This window comes from Platalea leucorodia, assembly GCF_965183815.1.
Source record: "Platalea leucorodia genome assembly, chromosome: 2".
NCBI lineage: Eukaryota > Metazoa > Chordata > Aves > Pelecaniformes > Threskiornithidae > Platalea > Platalea leucorodia.
In genome coordinates, this window is record NC_138824.1 from 66811966 (window position 1) to 66827457 (window position 15492).

Below are 15492 nucleotides of genomic sequence, written 5' to 3' on the forward strand. Positions count from 1 at the left end.
GCCTGGATGCCGGGGGGCTGGAGGAGGGGTCTCGCTCCCTCCGTGAGAGGGACCCGCAGCAGCCGCAACAGCGGCGGTTTTGCGCGTGGTCGAGCTTGCTGTCTTGCGGCCAAGGGCGGCTTTCAGGCTACTCCCCCACCTCCACCCGAGTGCCTAGGTTATGAGCACATCTTGATAGCATTACAGGTGATTAACTAAACACAGTTTATTTAGCAGTAGTTTTCCATTTGGGGCTTCTTATTTTCCATCTCTTTTAGTTACCAGAGAGCGGACGTCAAACCTCGACTCAGTAAAACCTGTCGGGGTTTAAACACCCGCGTCTGTGGGGCCAGGCTGCCGTGCCCTCGCTGGCCGGGACTCCTGCAGCCCGGTTCTTCACTTAGTTTTGCTTTCTTGTGAACGCAGCCTCCTGCACGGCGGGGCAGAGAGCCCGGCCTTTGACTTCTGCACTCACGTGGAAGGAATTCGCAGGGCGTTCGGATTCGGACGTGGAGAGATGGCTCACCGGTGCCTGCGCCGTGGCTGCGTCCCGAGAGCCCCCGCTGCCGGACAGCTTGGCTGCGCCCCTCCAGGAGCTCTTGGGACAACCTCTGTTATTCAGCAGGTACCGGCACTGTTCCCCCCACGCCCGAGGGGGCCGGTGGAGGGGACCGGCCACCACCAGCAGCATCCGAGCGTTTCTGTGGCCACGCAACAAGGAGGAGCTGCCACCTGCTCCGCGCTTGCTCCTGCTCCTACGCGCCTCCCGGTGACACCAGACAAAGGCGGGCTCGCAGCTTGTCTTTGTGCAAACTCGGCGTGGCGTGAGAGCTTTATTGCCACAATAGTAACTTTGTTTTGCAAATTCAGCTTCGCTGTAAGTAGACAGGGCATCCCTGCGGAATGGGAATTGTGTCTGGTCACACCACAGCTGACTTCTTTGGTGCCATCTGTTTTCTCACTTTTAAAATATAGTGCTCTACATTTAATAAAAAACTTCAGCAGCTTGGTAGCTTCCCTCAATGTCCGTTGCCCTGTTTCTTACCGAGTCCTGAGGTCGCCGACATCTAGCGATATGGAAATCACCCTGTGCACGGAACTGGAATTGGGCTCCAGTCTGTCACTAACTATCGCGTTAAGGGAAACTGATGGGGAACAGAAATACTCAGTTAAAGAAACCTGCATTCGTGCCTGTCACAGTTTTAAGGAGATGCGTATTCGACTCCAAAACATTGTTCTGACAACTTCATGTTCCATTTTTAAACACATTCTGCTTCTTTTTAATTTAAAATCCAATGTCTGTAAGTTGTTTTCAGAGAGCCTTTGGAGGTCTTGGCTCACCTCCCCAGCCATGGTAAGCCAACACTGCTCTTCGTGCTGCAGGTGGTTTCTTTGCTAGCCTTCATTTGCAGCATTAGTCCTGAACGGCCCAAAGAAAGGTGTGAAATGGTAACAGGACAAAAAACACCGACTATGCACAAAATTGCATTGAACATCAAAATAAAACATGCTTAAAAAGGAAAAAAAAAAATTAAACTCATTTCTCCCCCAAACCTGATGTAATACAGAATATTAAAAATCAGGGGGAAGTGTGACTTGCAAGTTGGTGGTGCTGTTTGAGTCTTAAATGATGAGAGGAGAAACTTAAAATTCTCAAGTGATTATTATTTATTTGTAACTGTTTCCTTTGAAAGAAAGAATATGTGAAACAAATGGGAAACCTATTGAGCCTTATCTGATAATTTCCAAGTGACTTAAAAGAACGTGCTCCGTCTTCTCTGCATCCGCTTCGGCTTTTCACTGAAGCTCCTCAGCTTCTTGAGGACTGAAAATGTCATCTTCTTCTTACCAAGAGCTGGTTTCTCTCTTAACAGTTTAACTCTCTCCCAAACCTCTTCACTGCTGCATAACTAGAAAATAAATATTTTCCAGATATATTTCATGATTTACACTTCATGAGGCCACATCCCGATCTCCTGAACATGTCCCATTTGCATATCACATCTACAGCTATGTAAATACCTATCAGTCAGAGGCTCGTTACTGTTACATATATAAATATCACAGTATTTTGATTCAAACAGACACAAGCACAGAAGAAGTCGGACTGCAGTTGTAAAGGCAGTGTTCTTTGCCCAATTCCAACAAGCAGCCTCGATGATTATAAAAATTAAATACTCTCCAAAAGAGTAAAGACTAGCTTCAGAGGGGTTTTAGATGCTGGTACAAAAACGGCACGTTGCCTCATGGTCAATCCATATTGCCTCCCAGCATGTGCAGAAGGCAGGAGATACAAAAAGATGCAGGAGTGGGAAGCTCTTTTTTTTTTCCTCTTTAAAAATGTTTATATATTCTAAATTCAAATATTAATATTCTGCATAAAACTTGCAGGATTTTTTTTTTTCTTAATCACGATCTCAGTTGCCCACTCTTGTGAACAGAGAGAAAAGTAACGCTAGAAGGATCCAGCAGGCCAGACGGAGGGTTTAGGTTATCCACAGCATGAAGGACCTGGCCCGTTACTCCTGATCTGTGCCCAGGTCTGTCTTGTACTGCTTTCCATCTCTGGTTACCGCAGAAATGCAGATGGTTCTACTGAATGAGACTGAAGCGAAGTTCCACCTCATATTGTTTCTTAACAGCGAACTCGAATACGAGCACCGATATCTGACATTACCTGCTGGAACTTCTTGCATGTTTTTGACAGCTGTTGAAGGTCATCAGCATCCAGAAATGACAGTATGTGTATAACTATGTTCGCGGGCACTCGGACGAGGAAATCGTAATGCCTCTGACATAAATTAACTGCATACTCCGGTGCGTTGTTGCCAAAGATGTTCCTCACCCGCTCTGGGTTACAAGAAAAGAACAAGACAGAGAAGAAGAAACACAAAATAGTTCTCAAGTAACCTGATTATTTTAAAACGTGATTATGAATGCAATAAAACTGGGCTAGGAATATGTCCGTGCTTCAGTGTTAGGAGGAGAGACGTTGGGAGAAGCTGGGACTCAAGAAGTGACAACAGATGGGGCCATTGCTGCATAGGTTGATGAGAAAGAGGAAGGATGAGCTGAGGACAGGCTGGATGCGGGCTGTCCCTGCAATAGCAGGGACGTTGGGCATGATGGTGGTTCAAAACTTGTCTGAAGCATTGACACGGGCTGGGTGGAGAGCACCTACCAGCCTGGTCCTGCTGGGGACCCCACAGCCCCCGTACACATTGATCAGGCAGACCTATGGCAGCCTTCAAGCAGCAAAGAGGGCCTGCAGCTACCACAGCCATTTTTCAGTGGTATAAAGGGAGAGGAGGGCATTGCTGCTCAAAGTACTTCTCTTTCACAGAGCAGAGGAGAAGAGAAAAGAGACGTGAAGATGCACTGGGTGCTGCACGGCTTCGCGTTGCAGGCGTACAGCGTACCAAAGCTCCCACTCCCCAGGCTGGTCCCAGCTCCTGGCTCTGAACCCAGCGCATGGGAGACTGGAGGATCGAGGTTTGAACGTGCTGTCCCTGAACAAGCCATTCACACAGCCCCAAAGGTGTTTTCCTTGCCCTTTTAGCCCTTTTACTGGAGATGATAACCACAGGATAAACGCCCTGCTGCTGAGGGAGAGAGGACCTGCCAGGGCTGTGCATTTCCCGCCTTGACCTCGGACCTCCTCGTCCACTCCTGACCCATCGGGGAGGGCAGGGCGCCTGCCCAGCCTGGCTCCCAGCTCCCGGCTCCCCTTCCCTCGCGGAGCAGCCATCTCTCTGCCTCTCCTGCAGCTGCTACCACAGAGAGGGGACTCGCTCCGCTGACAGTAATGTTTAGTTCAGAGTTGGGTGTTCTGCCTTCCCTGAAAAGTTACAACTCAAGACAATCCATCGAAATGAAATGAAATACTCAAGAGAGGTAATTTAGCCCTCCACACAGGGCAAAATGCAAAACAATTTAAAAGGGAATATTAAGTGTGATTAGCTTAGGGATGTCAAATGAAAAATGGAAACGCTTCCACAGCTGAATAAACTCAGTGTTGTTTTCTTAATTTATAACACTATCCTGCAACACAAACATTGCAGGGGTGAATCTACTGCTGGGATCCTACGGGTCTGAGCTGAGGGGAGCAGCCAGAAAAGGCCGGTCGAGTCTCCTTCCTTCAGAGCTCGCTGCCCGGCTGCGACACAGAACCGTAGGATGCTTTGGGATGGAAGGGACCTTTAGAGGCCACCTAGTCCACCCCCCCTGCGATGGGCAGGGGCATCTACAACCAGATCAGGTTGCTCAGAGCCCCATCCAGCCTGGCCTTGAATGTTTCGAAGGATGGGGCATCTACCACTGCTCTGGGCAACCCGTTCCAGTGTTTCACCACCCTCACCGTGAAATTTTTTCCTTATATCTAGTCTAAATCTACCCTCCTCTAGTTTAAAACCATTACCCCTTATCCTGTCACAGCACGCCTTGCTGAAAAGTTTGTCCCCATCTTTCTTGTAGGCCCCCTTTAAGTACTGGAAGGCCACAATAAGATCTCCCCAGAGCCTTCTCTTCTCCAGGCTGAACAACCCCAGCTCTTTCAGCCTTTCCTCATAGGAGAGGTGCTCCATCCCTCTGATCATTTCTGTGGCCCTTTTGTGACATCTTGATGCTGGAGGATGACCGAGCTCCCGCCCGCCCCGGGCGCTGCCTCCCCGCTGGCCTGCCGGTCCTACAGGGTGTGGAGGTACGCCGTTTACGCTGGCTGCACACCAACAGGGATCCCTCTTCTGCAGGTGGATTGCTGCCGGGAACATACAAAGGAAATTTATGAGGCAAAAAAAACTTGCTGCAAAAACCACAAGGGAGATGTCACACATGAGAAGTTTTAACAAATTCACAGGAGTTTTTTACATATTCACTTCTTGTCTTTGTTGTAGCTCATTTTTTTAAATTTCTGTAATATAGCCAAAAGTGTGACAAAAATACAATTATTCATATTAAGAATGATGTTTGTTAATTATGGAAACTTATTCTGAGCCAAATGCTCATGGAGATGGCTGAAACTATTTTCACAGTATTTTCTTGACAGGAGGCATAATAAGAAACTCCATGTGACAAACAACTTCTTTGAATTTTACCATTAGAAAACACTACTATTGAAAGATGTTTTTGAGAGATCAGTATGAAACTGAGTTCCACATCAGTCATTTCCAAGGCCAAAGCTAGTTCTGCACAGATCATAGAATCACAGAACGGTTTGGGTTGGAAGGGACCTTTAAAGGCCATCTCGTCCAACACCTCTGCAGTGAGCAGGGACATCTTCAACTCGATCAGGTTGCTCAGAGCCCTGTCCAACCTGACCTTGAATGGTTCCAGGGATGGGGCATCTACCACCTCTCTGGGCAACCTCTTCCAGTGTTTCACCACCCTCATTGTAAAAAATTTCTTCATTATATCTAGTCTGAATCTACCCTCTTTCAGTTTAAAACCATTACCCCTTGTCCTGTCACTACAGGCCCTGCTAAAAAGTTTGTCCCCATCTTTCTTATAGGCGCCCTTTAAGTACTGGAAGGCTGCAATAAGGCCTCCCCAGAGCCTTCTCTTCTCCAGGCTGAACAACCCCAGCTCTCTCAGCCTTTCCTCATAGCAGAGGTGCTCCATCTCTCTGATCATTTTTGTGGCCCTCCTCTGGACCTGCTCCAACAGGTCCATGTGCTGAGGACCCCAGAGCTGGTCGCAGTGCCCTTGACCTGCTGGCCACGCTGCTTTTGATGCAGCCCACAGTACGGTTGGCCTTCTGGGCTGTGAGCATACATTGCCGGCTCATGTCCAGCTTTTCATCCACCAGTACCCCCAAGTCCTTCTCTGTAGGACTGCTCTCAATACCTTCATCCCCCAGCCTGTATTGGTACTGGGGCTTGCCCTGACCCAGGTGCAGGACCCTGCACTTGGCCTTGTTGAACCTCATGAGGTTCACACAGGCCCATTTCTCCAGCTTGTCCAGGTCCCTCAGGCCTGTCAACCTCACCGCTCAGCTTGGTGTCATCAGCAAACTTGCTGAGGGTGCACTCGATCCCACTGTCTGTGTCATTGATAAAGATATTAAACAGCACTGGTCCCAGTATAGACCCCTGAGGGACACCACTTGTCACCAATCTCCATCTGAACATTGAGCCTTTGACCACTACTCTCTGGATGTGACCATCCAACCAATTCCTTATCCACCAAACAGTCCACCCATCCAATCCATAGCTCACCAATTCAGAGAGGAGGATGTTGTGGGGGACCATGTCAAGGGCCTTACAGAAGTCCAGATAGACGATATGCATAGCTCTTCCCTTGTCCACTGCTGTAGTCACTCCATCACAGAAGGCCATTAGGTTGGTGAGGCAGGACTTGCCCTTGGTGAAGCCATGTTGGCACAGTTAGTAGTATCTGGAGGCAAATCAAACCTCTAGTTGGAAACGTTTCATAAAAGACAAGTTTCTGAATGCTTGTATTAAATACGCTTTTCAGAGCCAACTGAGAATTCACAAGAACTCTCATTCTCAGAAGAATAATTTTAACACTCAGCTATAGTTCAGCGATGTTAATTCAAAGGACAAAAAGTCCACTACTTCTCTTAAGTATTACTTTTGCCCTCAGAGGTTTACAGCGAGGGACAGATTCTCAGCTACTGTAAACCAGCATAACTCCACTGAAACTAATTTGTCCCTGTACTAAAAGAACTGGTCATTTGCAAAAACAGCAATCAGGAGCATGGCCAGCAGGCCAAGCAGATTTATGTAGCAACATGAAATAGCCAGGTGGCTACAGAAAGGAAGAAGCCTGGCCAATTTTTCTAAATAGTCCTAGAAAGGTTAGGTTCACGCACACATCAGTGAATGAGCTATGAGAAATGAATAATGGGATGTAACTTTCCTTTCCTGACTATCGGTTTGGGTGAAAAAATAAGAAATGAGGAATATGCATTATTTTGAAGGTTCTGCACTTGCTGAATTAATCTGGGTCAGATATTGGCTCGAATTTTTAGTTTAAGCTCTCTCCAAAATGTATTGGTCTTGAAAGTTTTCATCATTTCAGTGCCATAAAATTGGACGTCAAATAAAACATTGCTTTCATTATATCCATTATCTTTGAGACAAGACCTACCCTATTAGCTGGTGTCAGGTAAACACTTTGCAAAGACACAGCAGCCTAGTTTAAAGTGTTCAGCACTTTCTCTCAGGATCACCTGAATCCCCAAAAGAACTTGCCTCTGCTCCCTAACATCAGTCATTTCAGTAAAGGGTAGCAAAAAAAAATGAAGGAACGAAACATGGACCTCGGCTCCACCAGGTGTGCGCAACCTACCACTCTGCTTCTGTGACAGAAAAAGGACTTGGCAAACCCCGTATGGTCTGAACTTCAGGAACGGCAGCCAGCCAGCACCTGCTTTCGGTGGTTTGAGTTTAGTAGGGCTGAGGAGAATGCTGAGGGTCTTCAAAACACAGAAACCAGACTGCAACAGAGCTGTAGAGGTACTGATGTGTCTGAGTTTCATGGACCACCTATCAAAGGACTTAAGGCTTTGAACAACTATTTTCATTTTCTTTCATTTTTTTTTAATTCACGCCTAAGGTTTTTCAGCCACGACTTACTTACACCTCTGCATTGGGCATCTGAGAGGAAGAGCTGTGACTCTAAGCGAAGGCAACAGGGAGATCACCTTCCTACAGAGGCTCCTTCTCCCCCTCTGCGACAGCCCCAAGATTGCTGCATAGTCTTGGGGGAAAGCTACCACCTTGAGACAAAGCAGCGAGGAGAAGCTGTGGGAGTTGGTTAAAGCAGCTCAGCGGTGATCGAGACTCCTTCTGTGCTGCCAGGGTGCTGGGACCTCGCTGGAGCAGGGGTGGCTCTCACCCCACCGGAGCTTTACAGACCTCACTACCAGCTGTCTGGGTTGTTCTGTTGCAGTAGTGACATGTCCTGGCAGCATCACGTCATGGAGATAGGAGAACGATGCCATACAAAACCTATACATAACACTATAGGTTATTCCTTATCAAGAGAATACGAACCAGATGAGACTATTTAATTTTTGCATGTTAGAAACCAGAAAAAATGGTCATTGTCTTGTAAAGGCCCTTGTGATTGTCTCCTTCTGTGCCCCTTTTTCTGTTCAGCCCTGGTTGCTACATTACAAGCAAGGAGTTGCCACATGTAACATACCTATTTTCCACAGCAAACAGACGTTTTTCCATCCATAGATTTTATTTTACTTATTCTTTAAAGACATTACACACTTTTCATGTGTTTGTGCACCAGTGCTCCTGCTCTCACCCGCCATCCCCAGGTTCACGGAAAAAGGCACACAGCAACTTGTTCTTTTAGACCTCCGCTGCATTATACACTTACACGTGTGCGTGCATGCACACACACACAGAGGGATACATGCATTTTTTAATACAAAATACTACAGATTTTCTTTGCAGAGCCCCCAAACATTAGTGTCTCCACCATATGGGGTATATAAAGACAAGTTCCCTGTCCCATTCAGAAAATTAAAATGGGAGACACAAATAGCTAATGCTGGAACTGAGCACACCCTGTTAGTTCAGCTGTACGATGCTACCAAGCCCGCTTTCCTTTCTGTTTCTTTTACCGCATTGTCCTGCGCTGAGCTCTCTCCCCAGACACAGCTGATGAACCTGCATTAGGAGACGCTGCAGTACGTGACTCCCTGGCCCGCATGAACCCTACACGAAAGGCCCGAGACCCATTGAAGCCCCGAGCCTTGTCTCTCCCAGGAGGCAGAGGCTCCCGAGAGCCCCCAGACAGCTCTGCGCTGCCCCTTCCCTTCCTTCCGCATGGCCCCACCTGCTGCCGCACGCTGGAGGCCAGCGAAGACCTCAGGTTCCCCTTTCCTTCCTCTGTAACAGGACAAACGCCACAGATGGCAGATGATGGACAGTTTCAGACGATTTTCCATCCTCACCATACGAAGGATGAGCCACGCCGGTTGCGTGCCGGGCTGGCGTGAATTTGTTTTTGATACGCAAGCACTAGAAGGTGGCGATTACTGGCGCTTCAGCAGGTACGGGCAGAACATGGCAATACGAGATCCGATGGAAAGTGCATCTGACCTCCTCTCTGACAAGAGACACCAGATGGCTACGGCTGAGCCGGACAAGCACACAGGTTGTCCTCCCAGGTTACAGCAATTTCTGTTTCAGAGACTTACTGAAACAAGGCAGTATATTTGCGTTTAATAGTCCTTGGCACATTTTTTTGCACAAGTTAGTTAACACAATCGCTTTTTGTATCCAAAGAAACCTCAGCAATTGAAATATCCTGTGGCAAGGGGTCCCGTGGGTTTCTTAGGTACTGCGTGGGAAGAGCCACCCTCTTCCGTTTCACCCAACTTGCCTCCTGCTAGTTTCGTTTGATGCCCCCTTGCTCTTTCAGCAGAAGTAATTATCGTGTCCTCTCATACCAGTTGCTCCATGTCACAGCCCCTTTTCCTCAAATGTCCTCACATCCAACTTGCTTGTCGACAGCGAACAGTCAGGTGACATCTGCAGAGAATTAGCTACTAAAATCCCAAGTTATTTTTTCCTAAATAAGATCAATACCTCAAAGCTGGTTATAATACAATGTTAAGGTTAGGACTGCATGTTTTATTCCTACCTACATTTGGACTTCTTCTGTGATTTTATCATTCGGTACTGTGATGGCCTACTGCAGCTCTTCAATGTGACCTTCATTCCTATTGCCCTGAATAATACAATGTCATTTGCAGACTTTGTCACCTCACCACCCCGGCCCCTGTTCCAAACCAGTTAGGAGTACACTGCTAGCGCAGACCCCCCTCCATTTCAGAAAACTGGCCATTTACTCCTCTCGAAACCAGTTTTTGTACCCTTGGGAGACCTTCCCTGTTGTCTCATGCTGACTTAGCTTCTTCACAAGCCTTTGGTGAGACACCTTATTGAATATCAGCTGTAAATCTAAGTGGACTAACTCGATCCATCTTGCTCACTTTTTGTATCTTTAAAAGATGTCTACTGATCTTCCCCTTGCAAAAGATACGTTGACTCCTTCCTGATATCCCACATATGCCTATATTTTTATTCTGTTATAGTTTTGGTTTTTTTTTCATCTGCCTGGTAGATGACCACATCAGATCTACTGGTCTGAAATTTCTAGATCCCAGAGAAATTATTTTTAAGAACAGGTGTCAGATTATCGATCTGGCATTTTTCCTGATTCCAGACTCAGCTTAAAGTCAAAGATCATAACATCCCATTTAAATTTCAGCCATTTCAGTCTTTTTTAGAAGCTCTTGAGTGAATATTATCTGGTTCTGGCAATATGTTTCTCTCTTTTTTTTTCCTAATTTTTCCATGTATGTTGCCCATATGGAAGCCTATGTGCAGGTATCAGTGTCATCAGAACACTACAATTGCATTTACAAAAGCCACAAAAGAATCAGTTCAACATAGCTCAAAACAAGTTACGCTAAGAACTAGAAAACACTCTTGAAATTTCTGTCAAAGACAGTATTTTTGACTCTGTGCCACGTGAGTGGAGGGTAGGGCAGTGGTTTGGGTTAAGTTTCACAATATACTTACTCCATTAATTTACTTTCCTGTAACCATTCACTATTTGCCACTGTTGTGCTTTTCCTATGACAAGTTTCTGCAAAAAGAGAATGTAAGAATGATGGAGGAAAGGAATCATCAGAACAATATTAAAGAAAAAGAAAATGAGTTGTGACAGTAACAACTACAGTTCTGTGGAGTTTCTTTTGAAATGTTAATATTTTTGTAGTATGTGAGAGTGTTGAACGAATCAATGAAAAGCACCTACATCCTGCCCTAGGTGTTCAGAAGGACTTCAACAGTATTAGCAGAAATACTACGAATTTACAGAACCTGTGTAAAAACCACCTGGAACCCTTAGAAATGCTAAACATACCGTAATCTCCAGTCGGGAGTTAACTGGCCTGATGTTCCTCCTATAGCTCAAGAAGTGTACGCATTTCTGTCGTGCTGTTTAGTGCCATTGCCGATTTTTTTTTCTGCAACGAACCTCCAGTCAATTCCTCAAATTACAGCTTAAGCCTGGAGATCTGAGCTTTGCTGATGAAATCTGCATCCAAGATACGCTGGCCAAAAATATTTAGCAAAAGACCAATTATTTATTCAGAAGCGCTAAACAAAGGTGTAATAGTCAGGAGATAAAAAACAAAGGCACTAAAAATGGACATGGCCTTACCTAATCTCACGGTTTCAGAACCACTGAGAACCGGACATAAGTTTAATTTTCTGGACATCTCTTACCTTACCTGGTATAGTAATGTGGTATAGGGGTGAATAGGCTGGGGAAGTACTATTTTTAAGGATATGTAGGTCTAATAATAACAGCATCACTGACAAATTGAATCTATAATAGCAGCGAACTTAAATTCCTGCTGGGAGTCGTGGGAGAGATATAAGACTATCTAACAGGAGTTTTATTTGTGGCTGCCTGAACTAAATATTTATATTAAAATGTCAGCCAAAATAAATAATGTGGAGGTCTTGGAACAGGCAGAAGTAAACACAGCTACACAAATAATATAAAGGAGAAAGTTGTCTTGGCCAAGCTTCGAGAGGGCCCAACATTGAGCTTAGTCCAGCTCTGCTTTAGTAATCCCATGACGAACGAAAGAAAGTTTGACACAGAAGGACCTTTCCTAGCATCGCACTGGCTGTAGCAGAAAACAGAAAGACTGAACAAGCCCCACGAACCGACCCAGCGTAGGCCAGCACGGTCCAGCGCTGGTGTTAAATAACATTTACCCGACGGCCTGGAAAGTGTATGGTATTAACAAAGGATCCATGACTGCTTTCCCGGATTAAACACAATCTTTTCAAGTGTTGCTGAAAATGGCTAATAGGGATTGACGGAAAACAACCATTTATAATTTAGGAAGAGGTTTATAATTTAATATATTAGTTTAATATAATGCAGGAAGAGATCTCTTGGAAGATGTTGGACGACAGAAAGACCATAAAGACGTGCCGATATTTTAAAAGAAAGTCATGTAACATAAAGTAAGTTAATACAGAAAAAAAGCCTTTTCTGCTGTAAACTGTAAATTAGTTTAACCTGATGTTACACCTTTAGCCTACGGAAGGGAAAGGACTCAGCTGCAAATCAATACACCCCTATTTCAACGCCTTTATAAAGGTGTCTATCTGGAGCAAGGTATGTAAGCTCTCCTTATAGTCAACAGAGATCTCGGTTTGATGCATTCATCTAACCAGCACCACCTACAGACACCTGAATCGCTCTGGGGTTCCTGCCTGGCCTCTGGCGACCATTCCAGAAGGAGCAGGTCCTCTGCGTCACACTCACTAGCCCTGTGCAGATGCCTCAGATACCCTGGGGCACTTCAAAGAGCACTCACTGTTTATATTTAGGCAACTGAACCGAGCCCATCACCAGCACAGTCAGTAAAGCCTAGGAGCTATGTAGATCACCCTGGAATAGGTACCTGAGTTCAGTCAGTTGAATAGCTCCCTGGAGCTGCACTGACAATCACAGCAGCTGAGACAGAGAGTAGAATAGAATAGAATAGAATAGAATAGAATAGAATAGAATAGAATAGAATAGAATAGTTCAGTTGGAGGCAACCTACAACAATCCTCGCTGTGTGGCCTCGTGGACATTAGCTCTGGCACAGCGAGGGGACGGCTGATAGGGGTGGTCTCTGGGTGCAGGGTTGTTTTCTGCCATGGCCTGAGAGAAGAGTAACAGCACTGGGTTTGTCCTTGGGAGCCGAGTGGCAGAGGAGGTGTCAGGGACGCCCGGTGGCTGTGCCCACTGCACGGCCACCAAGGGCAGGGACAGCCTCCCGGGCACAGGGACTGCCTCGGGGCCAGCACCCCAAAGGCCTTCCTCCGAAGGGTGCCAGGTGGAAGAGCGGCAGGCAGGGCTGTGCATGGGGGGCCCTGTCACCCCCATGTCACAGGGCCACCACCCGACAACGCAGAAGTCACCATCCCCCGGGGAAGGATAAAAGGAGGCATCCTCCCACGTCCTGCTGCCAGCCTGCCTGGCTTGGCCATCGGGACAGAGCTGGCTCGGGGGCAGCCCAAGGGTGTCTGAGAGGAACTCCTTGATGAGCCAGTGGAATTGTTTGGAAGGGGCTGAGGGAGGAAGACTGGAGGCTGGATGAGGCTGATGGCGGTTCTCCACTGCAAGGCCAGCTCCCGGCAGCGCCACGTTCAGAGCTCATCTGATGGAGGGAAATCCTTTTCAGCTGGAGGGCAGCGGCAAGACCAAGGGAATGCCTTCTTCAGGAGGGAGCACTGCAGAGCTCACCGTCCTCATCCCCTGCAGAACCAGGGGCAGCAACTGTAAGAAATGGGATGCACAGATGTTGCAAGGGGTCCCAGTGCTTTGGAGCACCCACTGGTGTCCTGCCAGGCATGGGAAGGATTCTTGCCCCCAAGGTTGATCAGGCCGGGGGCCTTTTGCCACTCTTGCAAGCCCCTGAGATGGCTTCAGGCTGAGGGAGAAAAGGGCTTGGGCATCTCCTGGGAGGCGTGACCAGGCTGTGGGACGAGGAGGCAGGTCTTGCTCACATGCTCAGGGAACGGCCGATCACCAGCACTGCGGTCAGGAAGGAATTTTCCCCCGGGGCAGATTGGCACTGCTCCCCGGGGGTTTTTTGCCTTCCTCTGCAGCACTGAGCATGACCACTTGTCAGGGTAGGGCTCCTCTGCTCCATTTTGGCTAGGTTACTGCCTGCTGCTCATGCACCATGAAGCTGGCCCTCGTGCCCCGCATCCCAGGGGAGAAAGCTTTCTAGACTCCCAGGGCAGGCCCCCAGGGTGGCCCCCGGGGGTTGCTTCTTGTCCTCTGTAGCACTGAGCACAGCCCCTTGTCAGGGCTTCCCTGGGCCACTTCTGTGAGGTTCTTCCCTGCTGCTCTTGCACCTCCAAGGCGCTACTTGCGCTCTGGCTCTCTCGGGCTCTCTTTCCCATTGCAAGTTTGTAGCGGGAGCGAGCTCTGCTCTTCCCTTGGCTCTGTTTCCCCAGGGGTTCTTGTTTGTGCAAAACAGCCTGTGCTTCGAAGGGCTCCGGGCTCGCTGCACCATCAGGGGCTGCCACTTTTCAGCTCTCCCTGCAGGCAATACAAGCACGGGGCAGGCATGAGAGCACTTTCCATGCATCACTGGCTAAGCAGCACAGCAGAGCAAGTTGTGGAAGGCAAAAGGGATGCTTGTCATTGATATGTGTCATTCATACTTTTGAAAATACCCCACGGTACCACACACCACTTCTTTTGTGTATGGCTGGTCCTGATCTTCATTCTTCACGTGCAAAAAGATTTGCAACCATTTAGTTGAGGAGCACGTCCTGCTTCAGACTGAGGGCTTGATCTTTGAGCCTCGCTGCTGTCAGAGACATGGATTTGTGCCATCCTGTGGAAACCCAGCTAAACTGGATGGACACAGACAACTTTCAAATACTGCCCTTCACACACGCTTTCTGCAAATTTGTTCAGATGGTCAAATTATCGCAAGACGATCCACAGCTCTCACCCCCATCAGAAGGTACATGCCTCCTTTCCACAAAGTGGCAGAGCCAATGCCTACGCTGGGACATGGTTACCCGTTCAACCCCTTCTGCTAGTGCAGGGCTGGGAGGAAACGTCATCAGAGATTTCCTCAGTGTGTGCTGCTACGGAAAGGAGGAGGTAGGAAGAAGAATAGAATAGAATAGAATAGAATAGAATAGAATAGAAATAGAATAGAAATAGAATAGAATATTTTCAGTTGGAAGGGACCTATAACGATCATCTGGTCCAACTGCCTGACCGCTTCAGGGCTGACCAAAAGTTAAAGCATGCTGTTAAGGGCACTGTCCAAATCCCTCTTAACCACTGACAGGCTTGGGGCACCGACCACCTCTCTAGGAAGCCTGTTCCAGTGTTTGACCTCCCTCTCGGTAAAGAAATGCTTCCTAATGTCCAGCCTGAACCTCCCCGGGCACAGCTTTGAGCCATTCCCACGTGTCCCATCCCTGGGTACCAGGGAGAGGAGCTCAGCCCCCTCCTCAGGACGCTGCAGGGAGCCCTGCGGTCGCCCCTCCGCCTCCTCCTCTCCCAAGGAGACAGAAAGCCCAGGCCAGCCCCAGGTCGCCTATCTCAGTCTCCCGCCGGACCTCCCCCGGCGGCCGTTCGGGTGCACGCCTGCGGCACCCACACCTCGGGAAGCCTCTTTCTCGTCCCCCGCCTCACCGCGCCGTTTCCCGCCCCCCGGGCCCCCGCCCCGCGTTCAGTGCGATGAAGACGCAGAGCTTTGCTGCAGCAGCACCGCCGAGCCGCCGCCGGGCCGCGGCCCGCCCTCCCGGCGCCGCGGGGCCTAACAGCGCGGGGCAGCCGGAGCCGGCTGGGCCGCGGGGCGGCGGCGGAGAGCGGCCCTGCCCCGGCACCCCGCCGCCCCGCCGCCCCCCAGCCCCTCCTCCCTCCCACGGCCGCGCCGCCGCCGGCGCGAGCCCCTCCGGTGTCGCAGCGCCCCCT